General features: G+C 37.0%; 1 pseudogene; it reads left to right on the top strand.

Moving 5' to 3' along the window:
- The first annotated feature begins 7,692 nt into the window (after window positions 1-7,692).
- LOC101669914 lies at window positions 7,693-21,948 on the top strand (annotated as a pseudogene).
- The last annotated feature ends 295 nt before the right edge of the window (window positions 21,949-22,243 follow it).

Raw genomic sequence — 22,243 nt, 5'->3', positions numbered from 1 at the left:
CCATTTCAGTGAGGGGACGGTGTTAAAGTCTCCTACCATTATTATATTATTATCGATCTGTTTCTTTGATTTTGTTATTAATTGGTTTATATAGTTGGCTGCTCCCATGTTAGAGGCATAGATACTTAAAATTGTTAGAACTTCTTGTTGGACAGACCTTTTGAGTATGATATAGTGTTCTTCCTCATCTCTTATTATAGTCTTTGGCATAAAATCTAATTTATCTGATATAAGGATTGCCACCCCATCTTTCTTTTGATGTCCATTATCATGGCAAATTGTTTTCCACCCTGTCACTTTAAATCTGGAGGTGTCTTTGCATCTAAAATGACTTTCTTGTAGACAGCATATTGATGGGTATTGTTTTTTTATCCATTCTGATACCTGTGTCTTTTGATTGGGGCATTTAGCCCATTTATATTCAGGGTAACTATTGAGAGATATGAGTTTAGTGCCATTGTATTGCCTATAAGTTGACTGTTACTGTATATTGTCTTTGTTCCTTTCTGGTCTACTACTTTTAGGCTCTCTCTTTGCTTAGAGGACCTCTTTCAATATTTCCAGTAGGGCTGATTTGGTGTTTACAAATTCTTTTAGTTTTTGTTTATCTCTCTGTTTTCAATGATAGCCTAGCTAGATATAGTATTTCAGCTGCATGTTTTTTTCTCATTTAGGGCTCTGAATACATAATGCCAGCTCTTTCTGGCCTGCCAGATCTCTGTGGATAAGTCTGCTGCCAATCTCGTATTTTTACCATTGTATGTTACAGACATTTCGTCCCAGGCTGCTTTCAGGATTTTCTCTTTGTCACTAAGACTTGTAAGTTTTGTTATTAGATGATGGGGTGTGGACCTACTTTTATTGATTTTGAGGGGGATTCTCTGTGCCACCTGGATTTTGATGCTTGTCGCCTTTGCCATATTAGGGAAATTCTCTACAATAATTCACTCCAATAGAACTTCTGCCCCTCCTTCTTCTTCTGCAATCCCAATTGTTTCATCTTATGGTATCACTTATCTCTTGAATTCTCCCTTCATGGTCCAGTAGTTGTTTATCTCTCTTTTGCTCTGCTTCTTTATTCTCCATCATTTCACCTTCTATGTCACTAATTCTCTCTTTGGCCTCATTTATCCTAGCAGTAAGAGCCTCCTTCTCTGATTGCACCTCATTAATAGCTTTTTAAAATTTCAACTTGTCTAGATTTTAGTTATTTTATTTCTCCAGAAAGGGCTTTCATTTCTCCAGACAGTTTTCTCTAATATCTGCCATGCCTTTTTCAAGCCCAGCTAGCACCTTGGGAATTGTCATTCTGAACTCTAGGGCTGACATTTTACCAATATCCATATTGATCAGGTCCGTAGCTTTGGTACTGCCTCTTGTTCTTTTTTTTTTTCCCCCTGTGGTGAGTTTTTCTGCCTTGTCATTTTATCCAGATAAAAATATATGAATGAGAGAATAAAATCTTAAAAGGGTGGCAAAGACCCCAGAAAAATGTATGCTAACCAAATCAGAAGAGACCCTTAATCACAGGGCAAAGGAAGGAGGTAAAAAGATGTTTAAAAACTTTTTAAAAAATTAAAAAGAATAAATATATTAGACTGGTGAATAGAACAGAGCCACCCACTTGATTTTGGGTGTATTTTGGTCTCTTAGAAGAACCTACCTTCCAAAATTTTAAAGATGGAAAAGCTTATATATATATATAAATAATGATGAAGGCATGGAATATGACTGTAAAGACAAAAATTTTTAAAAAATTCTAAAAAAGGTATTGATAAGATAAGTTGGTTGGAGAAAGAAAAAAAAAAAGTGGAGAGAATTTGCTCAGGCTGGAGACTAGAACAAAGCCCTGTGCTAGATTCTGGTATATTTAGATCTATTAGAAGAAATTGTATCCCCAAAATTTTTAGATGAGAAAACACTATATGTATACAAAAAATAAAGTTAGATAAAATATGATTATAATAATGAAGGTTTATAAGTTTTTCTTTAAAAAGGGTATTGTTAAGATAAACTAGTTAAAAAACATTAAAAGAGGAAAAGGGAAAAGTCAAAAAAATAAGAAAAAAATAAAATTAAAAAAATTTTTTTATTAACTTTGCAAGACTAAAGAATCATGGGGAGAAAGCCATGAATTTCATGCTTTGCTTTCCCTTCCTCTGGAATTCCACTGTTCTCCTTGATCAGTGAGCTTGGTCTTGGCTGGATGTTCTTGCTGATCTTCTGGGGGAGGGGCCTGTTGTAGTGATTCTCAAATGTCTTTGCCTGAGGCAGAATTCCACCAGGAATTCCACCTTGCCCAGGGCAATGCTAAGTAATCTGCACAGTTTTGGTCTCGGGAGCTTTTGTTCCCTGAACACTTTTTGTAGAGCTCTGGAGGATGGGAATGGAAATGGTGGCATCCTAATCTCCAGCCGGGAGGAGGCAGGAGCTCGGGGCCCCACTCTTCAGTGCGCCCTTGGAGAAAAGTGGTCAATCACTCCTGTCTCCCTAGTCTCTGGCCATGCTCTGGGCTCACCTGGCCTGTGATCGAGTGTTGCTGTCTCTGGCACACAACCCCATTTGGAGTCTCCAAACCCAGCAGATTCTTGCCCTGCCACTCTTCCAGTGGAGAAAGGTGTGTCTCCCCAAATCTTCCACTTGTGGAGTCCCTGATCAATGAGCAGTGGCCTGACTGTACTGTGGATCACAGTTTAAGGCAAGCTCGAGCTGAGAGCTCACTCCTCAGCTCTGTCTCTGTAGTCGGCTTCCCTGCTCTGATACCTGCGAGTTCTGCTATACTCAGACACCTCCGATCCTTCTGTGACCCTGCAGGACTTGGGACCACACTGTCCCCGCGAGGGCACCACCCCCACATAGCTTCTGGAGCAATGTCCCTCAGTGGGGCAGACTTCTAAATGTTTGGATTTTGTGCTCTGTTGCTCTGCTGCTTGCCGGGAGCTGGCTCCTCCCCGCCGTTGTCTATCTTCCTGTCGCTTTGGATTCACTTCTCCGCCCGTCCTACCTTTCAGAAAGCGGTCTATTTTCTGTTTCCAGAATTGTTGCTTTTCTTCTCTTCAATCTCCTATTGGGTTTGTAAGTGTTTGGAATTGTTTGGTAACTATCTAGCTGAACTCCTGCGACCTGATATCATCTCAGTCTTCTACTACTCCACCATCTTGACTCTCCCATTCTGTACTACAAGTTTTTTTCTTTTTAAATATCTTTTACCAGCTATGGTTTCTGCCTCTAATCTGGTCAATAAATTTCTATTTCCAAAATGGATTTTTTTCCTCACTTTTAAATATATTTCTATTTTTTTCATTTTTGTATTTCTCATTCTCTATAGGAAGTAGGTGTTCAATAAATGCTTGTTGAATATATTTGGACAAAATAAACAGAAATATTAGTATCCTATGTGTCTGTAGCACTTTTAAAATTGTTAAAGCTCTTTGTATTAAGGATTTCATTTGATTCTCACAGCATCTTTTTTAACAAAGGAGGGCTAGCTTTGTTAACATTTGACAGATGAGAAACCCAAGGCACAGAGACGGTAAATGAGTTGCTCCAAGTAACATATTTTATTGGGAATATAAATGAACACAGCTATTATGTAATTTCACCATGTTTATTTCTTACCTTTCTTCCTCCCTTTTTACTTTCCTTCATTCTTCTCTATCTAGAATCTTAAAAATATTGTTACTTTTGTCTCAGTGAGTCCAATGATAGGACCCTAAGGATGTAATCTGAAATAGAGTAGTTTTTATGGAGGGATGCTCATCACAATGTTATTTGTAATAGTGATAATGTGGAAACAGCTTAAAATATCCAACTAGAGGGAAGTAGTTAAGTACTAATGGTACAGCTGTACAATAGAATATTTTATTTTTAATAATTTGATGTATTTTTTTCAGATTGTTTTTCTCTTCATATGTATACATGGTTAGCAATAGTAACTCAATATTGTGCCAGCACAGGATAGCGATTTAGATCAATGGAATAGAATTGAGAGTCCATAAAATTGCCTTAATATTTATAATGAATTGATGTTTGACAAGGGAGGCATGGCAGTTTTTTGGTAAAGAATATTCTTTTCAATCAATAGTGATAAACAGCTGGATATCCGCATATGAAAGAATGAACTTAGAACCCCTACATTACACCGTTCATAAAAGCTAACTCATAATGGATCATAGATTTAAATGTAAGAGCTGAAAGTATGAAACTCTTAGAAGACATAGGAGTAAATGTTTGTGACCCTTGGTTAGGCAGTGTTTTGTTGGATATGATACCAAAAGCACGAGCCATAAGAGGAAAAGACAATCCACAGACTGGAAGAAAATATTTGTGGAGTCATATATATTACAAGGAACTTATATATAGAACATACAAAGAACTCTTAAAATTCAATGATAAAAAATATGAATAATGCATATAGAAATGGCTAATAAACAATGAAAATATGTTTAATGTTCAATATCATTAGTAAAAAAAAGAAATGCAAATCAAAGTCACAGAGTTGCTTCATACATAGTGGAATGGCTATAATAAGAAAGATAGACAATAAGTATTGGTGAAGATGTGAAAAAATTGGAAACCTTATACATTGCTGGTACATATGTAGAATGGTGCAGCCTCTATGGAAAACACCTTGATAGCTTTTCAAAACGTTAAACACAGTTTAAACACAGGATTTAGCAATTCTCTCCCTGTTACCTACTCAAGATAGATGAAAACCTATGTCTACACAAAATCTTGCACATGACCATGTTATCATAATAACTAAGAAATGTAAAGAAGTCAAATGTCCATCAACTGATGAATGGATAAACAAAGTGGTATATCCATGCAATAGAATATTATTCAGTCATAAAAGGAATAAATTGCTGGTAATAAAAGTGTTCCAAAATTAGAATGTGGTGATAGTTGCACAACTCTGAAAATATACCAAAACCTATGGAACTGTACTTCAAATGGGCTAACTTTATGGCATGTAAATTGTATCTTATTAAAGCTGTTAATGATAGGATCATACATGCTTTCTATAAATGATTTTATTCAGTTTATTGTTGATATATTTCATGTTAATAAATATATTTCTACATTTAAAAAATCTTTATTCTCTAGTAAGTATAGAAATAACACACATTCATTGGGGAAAAAAGCTTTAAAGAATACAGAAATGTCAAACACAGAAAATCAAAATTTTCACATAGTCTTATTGTTTCCTTAGAATTCTATTGATAGTTAATACAACAGTGTAGCTAATCACTGCTTAGTATTCTGTTGTATGGCTGTACCATAATTTACTGAGTTAATCCCATGTTATATTTATTTAGCAGTAAATTGGAAATATTTTCTAATAAATCACCCTGCTATTGAACATCTTTGTACATACATGGTGATGCAATTGCTGTTATCTTTAGAATAAATTCCTACAAATGTATTTGCTGGTAAAAGTGCATGTGTATTTTTTTAAAGATTTTATTTATTTATTTGACAGAGAGAGAGAGATCACAAGTAGACAGAGAGGCAGGCAGAGAGAGAGGGGAGAAGCAGGCTCCCTGCTGAGCAGAGAGCTCAGCAGAGCAGAGAGCAAAGAGCTCTGGGGCTCTATTCCAGGACCCTGAGACCAAACACTAAGCTGAAGGCAGAGGCTTAACCCTCTGAGCCAACCAGGCACCCCATGTATATGTATTTTTAAGGTTTAAAAATATATACTACTAAATTTTACTCCCCCATTATACTAATTTGCACATTAATCAGCAATGTTTGTGGATTATCTTTTCTCTTGCATTTTTTCCCAGCCTTGGTTGTTATTTTTTTCTTAAAACATTTTTAATTTCGTATGTGAAAATGGTGTGTTATTTAATTTGAAATTATTTTTGATTACTAGTTAATTTGTATCCTTTTATGAATTATCTGTTTAACCCTTTGTTCATTTAAAAAATGAAAGTGTTTGTTTTTCTTTAAGATTATATCCAATACAATAATATGCAGCCATTAAGTGTTTTATGAAGAATTTTAATTCTTCTTTTCAATGTTAAATAAAATACAGGATAGAGTATTGTATGTATTTTATCAGCTCAATGATATAAAATATACTATACATTGGACATAGAAAAAAATGAAATCATCTCTAGATGGTAAGTTTAGATACTTTTTTTTCTTTAAATCTTGTATTATTCTTATTTTCTACAATGAGCATATATTACTTTGATAATTAAAGAAAATGTTTTTCTTTTTTCTATCAAAGCAGATCTAGTTTGTGGCAGAGCCAGGACCAGACTTTTCATGTCCCTTGCCCTCTTCCTTGTGCATCTAGAAAGGTATGGTCAGAGGTAGATGGAGAACCAAGGGAGGGGAAGGAGAGCTAAGAGTTTCATGGAGAGTGTCAAAGGAAGATAATCTTATTCTTAGGAGATGCATGTTAAAAAACGTAGAATTCAAATGGAATGATATCTGCAACTTAGAAAACATGTGTTGGAGTATTTAGAGTGTCATGATGTCTGGAGAGAAACCAGGAGGGATAGAAGTTGACAGAGGGAGGCAGAAGGGGGAGACGAAGGAGGGATGATGAAAACAAACGTAGTGAAATGTTAATCTTTGAAGCTAAGTAAAAGCTATATGGCTGCTCATTGTAGTAGTCTTTAAACTTATGTATTTTAAATTTTGAAAAATTTCAAAATAAGGAACTTGGGGAAATAGGAAAAATAGGAGGAGGTAATTACCTTGTAAATGTTTCAGAGAAATAAGTTAGGATGAGTCCTGAGAAGAAGCATTTGAATGTAGGGACCAGGAGGCCACAGGAGATCTTAAAGAAATAATGATTTCAGAAGGGTGAGTGGGGAGGGGACAAAGTCAGACTGCAAAGTTTGGCAAATTGAGTGAGAGGTAAGATAAGGCAGTAGAGTCTATGGTTGGGACTGCAATTCTGAGAAATTGGACAATGGAAAAAAAGAGATGTGAAACTGGCTTGAGAAGCAATAGAATTATGGAAATTTTCTAACATCGTTCTTAATTTTCACTTTGCATGGATACCTATTAATATATGACCTTTTATATCCCCTCTGCACATAGGCCTTTCCTGATGTATTAAATGATGAATTAGGGAACCAATAAAAAGAAGTAAAATAATAATATGCACAATGCTACCATCTAGAGTATTCACGGAAAATCACACCCAGTGTTTGTTATTCATTCGGGAGGCTAGTTTAGAGTCTCTGGGTTCACGCATATGTTTGTGTGTTTTTTGCTTTGTGTAAGACATGTAGAAGGGTGCAAAGTACTCTTAGTCTAGTCCGTTGTTTGTGGACTGATAGTTTGATCCTGAGTGAAACATATAAAATTTCTATGAAATCTTAAAATTTGATTTCAAACTAGGAGAGATATTTTGGTAATACTTTACCTCAGTAGTGTTTTGGAAATGAAATAAAACATTCAGAAGGAGAAGAGGAGGTCAAAAACAACCCTAAGTTCATGAATTAAGGGGGTTATTGTGTTTAGCTGGGAGAAAGTTGAAATTGCACTTGAAATTTCTTTTATTCTCCAGAAGGCTTCATCAATCTTTACAGCTAGTCTGAAGCCAAGTGTTACTGGATAATGGTGAAGGTGCACATATGGGAAAGCACTCTTGGGGAATGGTAGACAAGAGTAATTTAGGGTAGGCAGGCCTGAGCTCTTGACGTGTGTGTAGGATTTCAACTATCGAAGATGTGGGTGGACAGCAAAAGTTCCAGGCAGAGGGAACAGGGACAATACAAAGACACAAAAGCACAAGGCACATTTAGAGAACAGAGGTCAGTCCTAGAGTAGAGCTGTACTCTAACCTAGAGTAGAGAGCAGGCTAGGGTATGAAATGCATTAGGGAAAGGAGTGGGAGAGAAGGTGGGAAAGGAGATGGATTGGCACTTATATGCATCTCCTCTCTCTTCAACCAGAGGATTTACTCCTAAGAATATGGAGGGGGTGTCCTTGTTTTCTGTTCCTTTCTAAGGGCCTGACACTTGCCTAGGTACACAGTAAGGGTACACTTATAGCTCCTTAGAGTTTGGCTGTCAGAACTAAGAATGAGGGTGGATGCTGAGATTTAGCTACTAGAAACATGATTATGGTGCTTGAAATTGGGCGAGTCAAACTCCCAACTAACAACCAGAGCAGCACTTCTCAGGCTTTAATATGAATCACCTAAGGATCTTGCTTATGTACACAGTCTGACTCCATTCAGCAGGCTGACATGCGGCCAGTGAGCTTGCATTTCTAATAATCTCCCAATGATGTCTATGTTGCTAGTCTGGGGACCAAACATTGAGTAGCAAAGATTTGAAGACTTTCCACCCCCAATTCCTTGACCTTTGCAGACTCCACACTCCTAAATCATTGAGCACAACTAAAGATTCTTCACTTAGTGTAGCTGATGGAAAAGCTCAAATTTAAAGTACCCTGTGAAGATTTTCTGCCACTAGAGTTGTTGAGGTGTATTGGTACTGATGGTCATCTACTTCATGCCATTAAAAACATTTTTTTTTTAGATGAGTATGATTCTGGGCACTGGGGTGGCTAGTCGGTTAAGCGTTTGTCTCTTGATTTCCACTCTGGTCATGATCTCAGGCTTGTGAGATTGAGCCCTGCCTTGGGCTCCATGCTTGGTGAGTGGGGAGTCTGCTAGAGATTCTCTCTCTTCTCCCTTTGCCCCTCTCCCCTGCTTGAATGTGTGGGTGCTCTTTCTCTCTCAAATAAATAAATTTTAAAAAAATAGATGAAGGAGAGGAGAAGTGAGTTGGGGGAAATCAGAGGGGGAGATGAGCCATGAGAGACTGTGGACTCTGAGAAACAAACTGAGGGTTATGGAGGGGAGGGACGTGGGGGGATGGGAGGGCCTGCTGGTGCGTTTTAAGGAGGGCACGTATTGCATGCATCACTGGGTGTGGTGCAAAAACAATGAATCTTGAAACATTGACTAAATTAAATTAAATTAAAAATAAATAGATGCATATGGTTTTACGTGGTTGGACTCAGAGTGTAATTTAGTCTATTTTTGAAAAGGGTAAGCTGTATTTCTCCAAGTACACTTATTTATTGATTGACCATCCCTTCTGTCTATATTTCATGTCTGTTTCGCCCTTAATAATTACAAGCCTATGTTTCTCAGTCTAATAGCTCACCCAGGGACAGTCAAACTCTAGTCACTGCTATTTTGAAAATGATTATTGTTATATAAATAAATATGGCTGCAACAGCGTAGGCTGTGCTTTTTCTAGGTGCTTTTTATTTTTATTTTCCTCATCCTTTGAGCAGGCTAAGCTGTACAAGCTTAATATTGACTCTTATTGAGTCTTCTTTCCCATCCTGCAAGACGGCCAGTGAAAAAGCTGAGAAGCCAGATACTAAGGAGAAGAAACCTGAAGCCAAGAAGGCTATGCTGGTGGCAAAGTTAAGGAGGGTAAGCTCAAGGCTAAAATGCCAAAGAAGGGGAAGCCCCACTGCAGTAGAAACCCTGTCTAGTCGGAGGAATTAGCAGATAATCCCCATCAGTTATGCATTCTAGAAAGACCATGTACAAAAGGAAGTATTCAACAGCTAAATCCAGGGTTGAAAAGAAGAAAGAGAAGGTTCTTGTTACTATCACAAAACCAGTTCATTGTGATAAGAAATGGCATTAGCGTAAACTTCCCCCAAATGCCTACGTATTACCCTACTGAAGATGTACCCTGAAACTGTTGAGTCATGGCAAAAAACCTTTCAGTCAGCATGTGAGAAAACTTTGAACTAGCCTCACTCCTGGCCATTTTGATAGTCCTCACTGGGTGCCACAAAGGCAAGATTGTGGTTTTCCTGAAGCAATGGAGCAGTGGCTTGTTACTTGTCACTGGATGTCTGGCCCTCAATTGAGTTCCTCTACATAGAATACTCCAAAATTTCATCATTGCCACCTCCACCAAAATTGATATCAGCAATGTGAAAAATCCCAACATCTCGCTGATGCTTATTTCAAGAAGAGGACTTATAAACCTAGACACCAGGAAGGTGAGATCTTCAACACTGAGAAGGAGAAATATGAGATTAATGAACAGTGCAAGATTGATCAGAAAGCTGTGAACTTACAAATTCTGTCAGTAGTCAAAGCCGTTCTTCAGCTTTAGGGCTACCTCTGCTCTATGTTTTCTTCCACAAATGGAATTAATCCTCACAAATTGGTGTTCTATATTTCTTACAAGAAACCACAATTTGTATGGAGTCACAAAAAGCCCCAAATAGTTAAAGCAATTCTGAAAAATGAAAAACAAAACTGGGGGCATCATGATTCCAGATTTCAAGCTCTATTATAAAACCACAGTCATCAAGACAGTATGGTATGGTATTGGCAAAAAGAGACACAAAGATCAGTGGAATAGAAAAAAAAAATCCAGAAATGGACCCACAACTATATGGCCAGCTAATCTTCAACAAAGAAGAAAAGAATATCCAATGGAAAAAAGACAGTCTCTTCAACAAATGGTGTTGGGAAAACTGGAGAGCCACATGCAGAAGACTAAAGCTGAACCACTTTCTTACACCATGCAAAAAAAGAAATAAAAAATGAATGGCAGACCTAAATGTGAGACAGGAAACCATCAAATCCAAGAGGAGAACACAGGCGAAACCTCTTTGACCTTGGCTATAGCAACTTCTTACTAGACACGTCTCTAGAGGCAAGGGAAACAGAAGCAGAAATGAACTATCGGGACTTCATCAAGATAAAAAACTCCTGCACAGTGAAGAAATAATCAATAAAACTAAAAGGGAGACTACAGAATGGGAGAACATATTTGCAAACAACCTATCTGGTAAAAGGTTAATATCCAAAGTCAATAAAGAACATTTCAAACTCAACACCCAATAAAACCAAATAATCCAGTTAAGAAATGGGCAGCAGAATACTGCTATGCTGAAAATAAATTTAAAAAATTAAAAAAAAGAGAAATGGGCAGCAAACATGAATAGACACCTTCCAAAGAAGACACCCAGATGACTAACAGACACATAAATAGATGCTTAACATCACTGAAATACAAATCAAAACCACAATGAGATACTACCCCACACTGTCAGAATGGCTAAAAATAACAACACAAGAAACAACAGGTGTTGGTGAGGTTGCAGAGAAAAGGGAACCCTTGTGAAGTGTTAGTGCAGCCACTCTGGAGAACAGTATGGAGGTGTCTCAAAAAGTTCAAAATAGAACTACTGTATAATCTAGCAATTGTACTACTAGATATTTACCCAAAGGATACAAAAATACAGATTCAAAGGGGTACATGCATCCTGATGTTTATAGCAACAAGGTCAACAATAACCAAACTAGAGAGAGCCCACATGTCCATCAACTGATGAATGAATAAAAAAGATGTGATATATACATATATATGTATATATGTAACATTATGTATTTATTAATAATATATATATATATGTATTACTCAATCAAAAAAAATTGAAATCTTGCCATTTGCAATGACATGGATGGAGCTAAAGTGTATTATGTTAAGTGAGATAGTCAAAGAAAGACAAATACCATATGATCTCATTCATATGTGGAATTTTTTTAAAAAGATTTATTTATTTATTTATTTGACAGACAGAGATCACAAGTAGGCAGAGAGGCAGGCAGAGAGACAGGAGGAAGCAGGCTCCCTGCTGAGCAGAGAGCCCAACATGGGACTTGATCCCAGGACCCTGGGATCACGACCTAAGCCGAAGGCAGACGCTTTAACCCACTGAGCCACCCAGGTACCCCTCATATGTGGAATTTAAGGAACAAAACAGATGAACATGTGGGAAGTGGGAAAATAAAAAAGAGAGGGAAACAAACCATAAGAGACTCTCTTAACAATAGAAAACAAACTGAGGGTTGTTGGAGGGAGGTGGATAGGGAATGGGCTAGATGGGTGATAGGTTTTAAACAGGGCACTTGTGAAGAGCACTGGGTGTTGTATGTAAGTGATGAATCACTGAATTCTTTTTTAATAAAAGATTTTATTTATTTATTTGAGAGAGAGCGAGCGAGCATGAGAATGGGGAGTGGCAGAGGGAGGAGAAGATTCCCCACTGAGCAGGGAACCTGATGCAGGGACTCAATCCTGGGACTCTAGGATCATGAGCTGAAGGCATTCATTTAACTGACTGAGTCACCTGGGTGCCCCAAATCACTGAATTCTACTCCAGAAACCAATATTGTACTGTATGTCAACTAACATTTAAAATAAATAAATATTTTTCAAAGAACTTAATTAAATAACTGACCCATTAAAAAACATTGATTCTTAAAAAAATATTTAAAAATATTCATTCTTATCACTGAGAATGCCAGGATTGGTAAGAGTGGTCTACATGATGAAAATGAAAGTTATGGTAAATTGTTGCACATATCAATTGACTTCCAGTTAACTACACAACACCACATAGCCACATTTCAGCTGTGCTGAAGGGAGAAAAGCCTAAGTACGTGATTATAGTCTTATCGAAAAAGATGCCAGTCTTTAGGATAAGATCAGAATTTTTTCTCCAAAACATATATATATATGGGAAACTTAGGCCTAACAGTGAGATATTCATACAGTCTGAAATCTGCAAGCAAACAGAGGCTATCAATTTGACCTTCTACCTGAACCCTTGTCTATTCTCTTCTCTCAGTGTTTGGGATACCAATCTTCTGAGATATTCAGTATGAATTTACAATTCCTCATCCACCTAAATTTAATCTCTGAGAACAGCAAGATCTGTTCAGCAACCTTTAACCACCTGGAGGACCACTTTCAAGTGTAGCTGAGGGAAGAGATTTTCTGTTGATATATACATGTATGTAGTTTTATATATTAAAATTAAAAACATAGGAGAAAATGAGTGAATTTTGCTTTTGCATTTAAATCAATTTTTCCTTAAAGGCTAGAGCAATTGTCACACTTTCTTTTCTACCTAAAGGGTGTAGACTGCCCTAATCACTAGCACAGCCACCTAAAACCACACCAGTTTTCTGTGAGGAGGAACTGAGCTTTTACTAAGAAGTTTCCCAAAGTGTCCTAGTGTGCTTTCTCTGTAAGCTCAAGTCTAGAGGAAGTCAACTAAAACAAGGACCTTCTGATTCCTGGCTATTTTTAAATTCCATTTTCATTTGAATGAGGATTCCAAGTGAATGTTAATCCTCCTTCTTTCCTCTCTTTCTGCCTTCCTTTTTTCTTTTTTTGATTCCACATACACACATCTAAAAATTACAAAAGAGCTTCTATGTTGAAAAAAATTCAAATGTTATAGAAGCGAAGTTTCACCATCCCCCCATTTTTGATTGCCACAATAAGTTTGGTTAATATCCATCACATCACACAGTTACATTTTTTTGTGTGTTTGTGATGAGAACTTTTAAGATGTACTCTGCTAGCAACTTTCAAATATACAATACAGTGTTAACTATTGTCACCATGCTATACATGACATTCCCAAAACTTATTTATGTTATAACTGGAAGTTTGTACCTTTTGACTCCCTTCACCCATTTCCCCCACCCTTATCCCCCACTTCTGGCAACCACCAATCTGTTCTGTTTAATCCCATTCTCCAGAGGTAACAGTTGTTAACACATTGGTATAAATCCAGAATTTTAATATGCATACATAAACGTATACAATCAGATCTATAAATTATATTGATTCATAAAAATTGGATGATATTTTGTATACATTTCTATGTTTTCTTATTTATCAATATGTCATGACTACTTTTCTACATAAATACTTAGAGATTTCCCTCACTGCATGATTCTGTAGTATCCCATTGTCAATCTATTTAACCACTCCCCATTAACAGAAATTTTATTTATTCTAGTTTTTTTCTCTATGAATTTACGCCACAACAAATATACTTGTACAACACAAAAGTTTTTTGGTAACATAAATTATTAGAAATAGTAATCCTGGGTCAAAATGTCTACATATTTAAATTTTGATAGATTTTGTCAAATTTCCTTTTAAAAAGACTGCTCCAGTTTAAACTCTCATACCAACATATAAAAGAGCCCATTTCCTAGAACCCTTACCGATACCGTGTATTTTTTTTATAAACATATATTTTTATCCCCAGGGGTACAGGTCTGTGAATCACCAGGTTTACACACTTCACAGCACTCACCAAAGCACATACCCTCCCCAATGTCCATAATCCCACCCCCTTCTCCCAAACCCCCTCCCCCCAGCAACCCTCAGTTTGTTTTGTGAGGTATTTTAATTCTTTAATTTTTTTGCTGGTTTGAAAATTTCTTTTGCCCATTCCTTGTTGTTTTAATGTGTATTTCATTTACAGTTGGTGAGAGCTTCTTCCCATATTTTTGATGGCCATTTATGTCCTTTTGCAGGACCTATTTCCACCAGAAATTACAGAGGGAAAACAAGACAGCTTTTGTGGTAGAGCTCTGATAATGAAAAAGGCATGTCACCTATACTTATGCAGAAAAATAAAAAGATGTGTTTCTTTTTATTAGAAGGACAAATATACTTTTTTAAATAATAAAGGCTGAAAGTAAAGTAGAATGCCTCACTCTGTAAAAGATACACAGATAGGCTTCACACTATATTTCAGAGACACTAGAGAAATTGAACAGAAGAAAACATAGAAGAAATAAGGCTGCTGAGGAAACTAGCAGTATACATCCAACCATTCATCTATTTGTTCATTAATTGAAAAACAGTCAATAAATATTTTTGAGTACCTACAATATGCTAATCCCTGGTGGTGAAAAAGATCTTAGTCTCTGGAGTAAGATCAACTGGGTTTGAATTTTGACTCCATCTCTTACGCTGTGATCTAAAGGATACAACTTAATGTCCTTGTGCTGCAGTTTCCTGACCGGTAAAATGGGTATAATAAAAGTATGTACTACATAGGAATGTTGAAAGGATTAAATGAGATTAATGCAAGTAAGGTTCTATGCACAGAGTGAGTACCTAATAAGAGTTATAGTTCCTGACAAATGGATTTTTGCTTCCAAACCCAAATCAACTCTGGAGATAGAAGCCAGAGGGAAGCATAGACTGCAGGGAAAATAACAACCACTGCAACAGTACCACTGTGAAAAGCCCTGGAGATACTGAAAGTGGCCTTGAACTGATGTGTGTAGAAGGTAGATGGTTGTAGCCTGGTGCAAGGAATGGCCAGAGGCATTGGTGATGGGATAGGGCAGAACACAACTTCTATATTATGCAGCCATCAGAAAGGATGAATACCCAACTTTTGTATCAACATGAACGGGACTGGAGGAGATTATGCTGAGTGAAATAAGTCAAGCAGAGAGAGTCAATTATATGGTTTAGTTTACTTGTGGAGCATAAGGAATAACATGGAAGACATTAGGAGAAGGAAAGAAAAAGTGAATTCGGGGGAAGTTGGAGGGGGACATGAAAGATGAAAGACTGTGGATTCTAGGATAAAAACTGAGGGTTATGGAGGGGAGGGATGTGGGGGGATGGGTGAGCCTGGTGGTGGGTTTTAAGGAGGGCACGTATTGCATGGAGCACTGGCTGTGGTGCGTAAACAATGAATCTTGGAACACTGAAAAAAATAAAGACGTTAAAAAAAATGAACACAACTTCTAGAGCCCTATTTCTTCTGCTCCCTTGTGGAACCTTAGTATAATTACTGCTTATCTCATTCATTGCAGAAATCCAGGGCAATAGCCCAAATAGCCTGTGTCAGCAGACTATGAGTAGATGGGCAATGCAAAAGTCTTACTCGTGTGAGTTGATGAGTATAAGGATGGACTAACAGGTTGTCCTCTGACATTCATTCCTCCACTTCCACACCCCCCCACCACAAACTCTTAGATCTGTTGGTTTGCAACTCAAGGTGACTGACCAGACAAGTTGCCTCATAAGGTGTGAAAGATATAGGAGTAACAGTAGTTCTGTGGTATCTGGGACTCTTGACTGGGACTAGACTAGGGCCTGGCCTTCGGCCCTTTTTGGATATACATTTATTAGATGCAGTAGATGATACCCCCAGGAAACAAGAATAAGCATACCTAGACTTGTAAGAAAGATGAATGACTACTATAGAAAAGGACAACAATTTGAAAATATATACCATTCAATGCAGAATTATTGGAATGGATGGGCTAATAATTTAAAATATACAAAGTAAATATAGTTAAAGATTTAAGGTAATAAGTAATATGAAATAAAATAAGATAATTTAAAGGATCAATGGAAAATATTAGCCATAAAATATATATTGATCTACATATTTACCATTTCTGACACTCTTCATTCCTTTGTATGACCTCATTCTCCATTTCAGAACAAAATATTCCTAAAAATATTCAGCCTAAAAATATTCCCTTATCATTTCTTTTCAAATATATTTTCAGCCTAGAAATATTTACTTCAGCCTAAAAATATTCTCTTATCATTTCTTTTCAAATATATTTTTTATTTTAGAATAGATTCAGATTTATAAAAAGTTGCAAAGAGAGTATGGAGAGTTTACATATACCTTGCATTCTGTTTACCCTACTGTTAACATTTTACATCAGTTTGGTACATTTGTCACAACTAATAAACTAGTATTGATACATTATTGATAATTAAAATTTATACTTTTTTTGTTTCCTTAGTTTTTAATCTAATGCTTTTTTTTTTCATTCCCAGAAACACATTCAAGCTACCACATTACATTTAGCTATCATGTCTTTTAGGTCCCTCTTGGTTGTGATTGTTTCTCAGACTTTATTTTTTTGTTTGTTTGTCAAATGACTTTGACAGTTTTGAGGAATATTGGTCAGGTATTTTGTAGATTGTCCCCCATTTGAATTTGTATGGTGTTTTTCTCATGATTAGACTGGGTTATGTATTTTTGGGAGGAAGTCACAAAGTGCCCTTCTTGTCACATCATATCATGGGTACATGCTATCAGCATGATTTATCACTGATGATATGAACCTTGATTATCTGTCTCAGGTTGTGTTTTCAGGTTTCTCCACTATAAAGTTATTCTTTCTCCTTTTTCCATACTGTTATCTTTAGAAAGAAGTTATTTTCTGCAGCCCAGCTTTGAAGAGTGGGGAATTATGCTTCACCTCTTTGATGGGAGACTACATAAATTATTTGGAATTTTTTAAAATTAATTTATTTATTTTCAGAAATAACAGTATTCATTATTTTTTTACCACACCCAGTGCTCCATACAATCCGTGCCCTCTATAATACCCACCACCTGGTACCCCAACCTCCCACCCCCCCGCCACTTCAAACCCCTCAGATTGTTTTTCAGAGTCCATAGTCTCTTATGATTCACCTCCCCTTATTTGGAATTCTTTTATACGGAACGTTTATTATGGGTATATCATCATCTATTTATTTATTTTCTATATCTTTTACTTACACCAATATGGACTTATAGATATTTATTTTATGTTTTGGGTTATAATCTAATACTACTTTATTTTCTTTCTCACATCACTTCAACTTTGGCCACTGGGAGCTCTTTCAATTGATTGCTGTGTCTCTTTGACATGACCTCATCATTTTTTTTTAACACTTCCTTACTTTCTGGTATTACAAGATGCTCCAGGCTCATTCTGTCTATTTCCATTTTCAGCTTTAGAGTCTGTCATTTCTCCAAGGAGCCCTGGTTCCTTTTATTGCAGAATGATATTAGAAACCAAGATCTGGGTACTGGGTGTAGCATTTCTTTTTGTGTAGGTTTCCTGGTGACAAATTCTTTCAGTTTTTTTTTTTCCTGATAAAGTATTTATTTGGTCTTTATTTTTGGAGTACCCCTGACTTCAATATAGAATTCTTCTCTGGCCTATATTTATTCTGACAAGAGGTACTCATTTTTATCTTTATTCCTATATATATAAGGTATTCTTTTTCTTCCTCCAGCTGCATTTAGGAAAGTTTTTTTTCCTGTATCAATTATAGCATCTTGATTATTATGTGGCTATACATGGCATTCTTTGTCCTTATACTGCTTGGGTTTGTGGAAATTTTTTGAATCTGTGAACTCACAGTTATTATCAAATCAGAAAACTTTCAGCCATTATTTCTTCAAATATTTTCTCTGAACTTCCATCCTGGGACTCTAATTACTTCTAGGTTAGACTACTTGATATTGACTCACATGTCACTGAGGCCTTGTTCATCTTTTTTCACTTTCCACCCCCTTCTTGTGCTTCAATTTGGATAGTTTCCACTGCTGTATCTAAAAATGTACTCCTTTTCTATGGCATCTAATTTGCTGTCAATCCTACTCAGTGAAATTTCCATTTCAAATATTATTTTTCACCTCTAATACTTTCATTTGTTCTTTCTTATAGTTTCCATTTCTTTCCTCATTATGACAATATTTTCTTTAAACTTTGACCTTTCCTTCAACTTTTAATCTTACTACTTTAATAGGTATTCTAAATTTTTCATCTGCTAATTCCATCCTCTCTATAATTTCTGTGTCTTTTTATGTAGTCTGATATTTCTCCTGGATGTGGGTCATATTTTCTCACGTCTTCACATGTATAATAGTTGTTTATTAGATGCTGGATATTGTGAATGTTTTGTTGTCGAGTGAGTGCCTGGATTTTACTGTTTTACTTTAAAGAATGTTGAGTTTTATTTTGGGAGGTAGTTAAATCACTTCCAGATCAGCTTTAAGCTTTCAAGGCTTGTTTGTAAGTTTTGTTATGGCAGGCCTAGGATATCCTTACTATAGGGCTAGGTTAGCTCTACTACTAATATGTGATCATTCTGGGGTCTCTACTTACATGTCTGGGTACTCTACAACATTTCTCTGCTCTGGCTGGCTGGAATGCAAACACTTAGACCTGTATGAGCTCTGGGAATTGTCTACCTTACAGATCCCCAGCAGTTGTTCTTTGCCTATTCTCACTGGAATTTCACACTCTGCATGCACAACTCAGCATGTATCAAAGAATAAAGGTAATCCCTGTGCCAATTTCTATAGTTCTTTCTTTGTATAGCTCTCCTCTCTAGTACTCTGCTCCACTAATTATAGCTGCCTCAGCCTCACTGAATTTTGATCTCTGACCAAATCAGCAAGATCACTCTGTTCTGCTTAGGCTTCCCATCCCTATGTTGTTGTCCAAAATTGCTTCTAGGCAGCAAGCTGAGACAATCATAGAGATTACCTCATTTGTTTCTCTTTCAAAAATCACAGTCCTGCATTGCCTGTTGTCTATTGTCTGAAAAAAAAAATTGTCTCTTATATTTTGTTATTTTTCTAGTTATTTGTGGTAGGAGGGCAAGTCCAGTGACAGTTACTCTATCATGAATGTAAGTGGAAATTCTGTTCATAAAAATGTAATAATTGAAATAAAAAATATGACTGATGGAATCAACACCAAGATAAATTTAGCTAAAGAACAAATTAGTGAGTTAAAGATAAAATTGAAGAACTTTCCCAGAAGGTAGTAGGAAAGGATAAAGAAATAGAAAATGTAAAAGAAAAGCTATAGGATATGGAAGATGAAAGTAAAATACCAACATCAAATAAAAGGAGTCCAAGAAATAGACAAATAAAAAATAGGAAGAAGTAGCTACTTTAAGAAATAATGGAAATAAATTTTCTGGAATTGAAAAATAATGAAAGACTTCATGTAATAGAGTCATAGAGTGTCAAATAGGAGAGAAAAGAAAAACCTATACTAGATACTCTATAGTGAACATTAAGAGCATCACAGAGAAAATTCTGAGTGTCCTGAAAGAACAAATAGTGCATCTACAAAGGATCAAAAATTAGGCTGATCTCAGGCTTTTCAATAACAGCATTCATTGTAAGAAGAAAATGAAGTGTCATTGGGGGAGATTAATAGGTGAGCTTCACAGAGAAAAATCCTGGAAGGGAGGGGAAACCAGAGGAAGAACTAAATTAATTGGTAAATGATTAAAAGCTTTCACAGCTATAGTTTAATGGTACAAAAGTTCTTGTGCATGTCTTCCAGGACAGAAAATTAAGCATGATTTTCCTGCACTGGATGATCTTTCGTCTCTGGAGTTGAAAAGAATAATTTCATCTTGCATTTGTATTACATTTTATACATTTAAAATTATATTAGTATTTACTACCACATTTGAACTTTTTTGGAACAGAAGGCTCAAGTGGTACTGTGTTCAAATAGCACTGTTTGCCTTATTGTATAGACTATTAAGGGAAAACCCATTAAAGTCATGCCATGGATTGCTCAAAGAGCCAAACCTAAACCCCTACTTCTCTAACTCCCATATTTCTGCTGTTTCTTCAGCATAGTGAAGGAGCATGAAATCTCAGTTGAGCTGGGTGGATTGTGAACTAATTTGTCAAATGGACCTTGCTTGGCCCTTTTGGGAAGGAGTGGGCATTCTTAAATGAAAAAGTAATTGTGCCATCCATGAGAAGGCTGTATTTGGCTTGGGTATCATGATTGCCCTGAGATATGATCCAATAATGAAAAAACATCTCTTTTCCCACTTGGAGTTCTTGTTAGTCATTTATGTGGATAAGGTTTTATTGGGATAATTATTGTGAATGCAGCACACATGAGGAGTGGTTACAATTGCATTTTTAGAGCATAAATGTATGATAATGAATTTCATGGCCACTCATACAAATCTCCTTGTCTTGAAAGCTACCAGCAGGAGAAACATTACTGTCTTGTCAGAGAAATGACAGAGAGGAAGAAACCCTTCTTCTAATTTTTCCTTCCTAAATATGAAGTGTCTCTTTCCCATGGAGCTCATAAGGGCCTTTCATGTTGTCAGCTATACATAAGCATTCTTTTTACCAACTATGCTAAGGTTCTAAAAGTTCCAGTGAAGGAACAAAGAGATCATAATTTCTCAGAAGCTGACGGAAAACTATAATCTCAACACCTCCTAATTAGGAGGGGAATAGAATCATGAATGCAACAGTGTGTCAGCTCTGTAGCTAGTCTCCTTTTTGGTAGGGTGATGAGCTTCAGAGAGCCTGTTTCATCGATGTAGAATGTGGTCTCCTGCTTTGTGCTTATGCTTTTATTTTTGTCTCCATTTGAAAGATGTACTCTGTGAGAATCTGGAAACCCTTGTCTTCACTAGACACACATACTTACACACATACACACACTCCCTCTCTAACAGAACCCTCATGCTATGAAAGCACAGCCCTTGCATAGAACATTGAAAATTAAAACAGAAATAAGGATGGATGGGGTCTGAACTGTATGTTAGAAAATTTCATAGCCCTATGTATCAAAATTGTAAACAAAACAAATACAAAACCTGATCTAATAGGGAAATCTAAAATGGGAGTTCCAGAGTGCCCTTCCAAAAATTAGGAGCCACTCAACTTGCCCCTAGAAGGGGCCCCAGAAGAACCCTGCTCAGAAGAATGCTCCCACATAACTCCACCCAATCTCATTCAGAGAATAAGTGCTCCAGAACATCCCAGAAGATGCCAAGGAAGATGGTGGCAATCGACTGGGAGATAGTGGGCACAAGACCCAAGGGGCATGTCAGTTCCTTGGCTTGATGTAACATTGTCAGCTACCACGGAGATAAGCTTTATGATGAGTACATTCTCCCCCTGCCCCCACCCATTTCTAGACTACTGGACCAGATAGAGGGTCATCTGGAAGTAGTACATGATGAATGCTTTGAGCCAAATCTTAAAGATACTCACAGGGAAGACAGTGGGGGCATGCCACCCACAACTTTAAAGCCCTTCAATACTTCCACTCCAAGTGTCTGACCCACAACTCCTTCCATATCTGCCCCCTCCCCAACCAGAAGGCTGACTGCTTGAAGAATGTCATCATGCCTCTGAAATGTCTCACCAAGAAGCTTCAGAACCAGGACATGCAGACTGGGAAAAAGTGGACATTCTTCTGTGGAAGATGCTCAAGCCACCATGGAGCTGTACAGCTTGGCTGAAGTGAAATGGGAACAGCACCTGGCCCACAATCCCCCAAAAGACTAGCAGCAGCGGGGACACTGGTGATGTGGGGAGGCAGAGAGAGCATTGCACCCAGGAGAAACAGGGCTGTGGACCAGTGGACAGCCCTAATAGCTCCACTCCTTTGCAAGCTTGAGGTGTGAGGGAGAGAGAGGCTCCACCCTAGACTTAATTTCCATTGAGATTTCACCTCAGGTATTGTTTTCTGTGTCTGATTAAGTATCCTATGGAAGCAGTAAGCCTCTGTGTCAGACTCAGCCCTATACTGTTTATGTCTTAAATGGTGCCAAACACAGATCCTAGGGTGCTTTGCTCCAGT

Source organism: Mustela putorius, unplaced genomic scaffold, assembly GCF_011764305.1.
Source record: "Mustela putorius furo isolate JIRA1106 unplaced genomic scaffold, ASM1176430v1.1 tig00000842_pilon_pilon_pilon, whole genome shotgun sequence".
NCBI lineage: Eukaryota > Metazoa > Chordata > Mammalia > Carnivora > Mustelidae > Mustela > Mustela putorius.
Note: the sequence above shows the minus strand (reverse complement) of the source record. Positions and strands in the feature narration are given on the sequence as shown.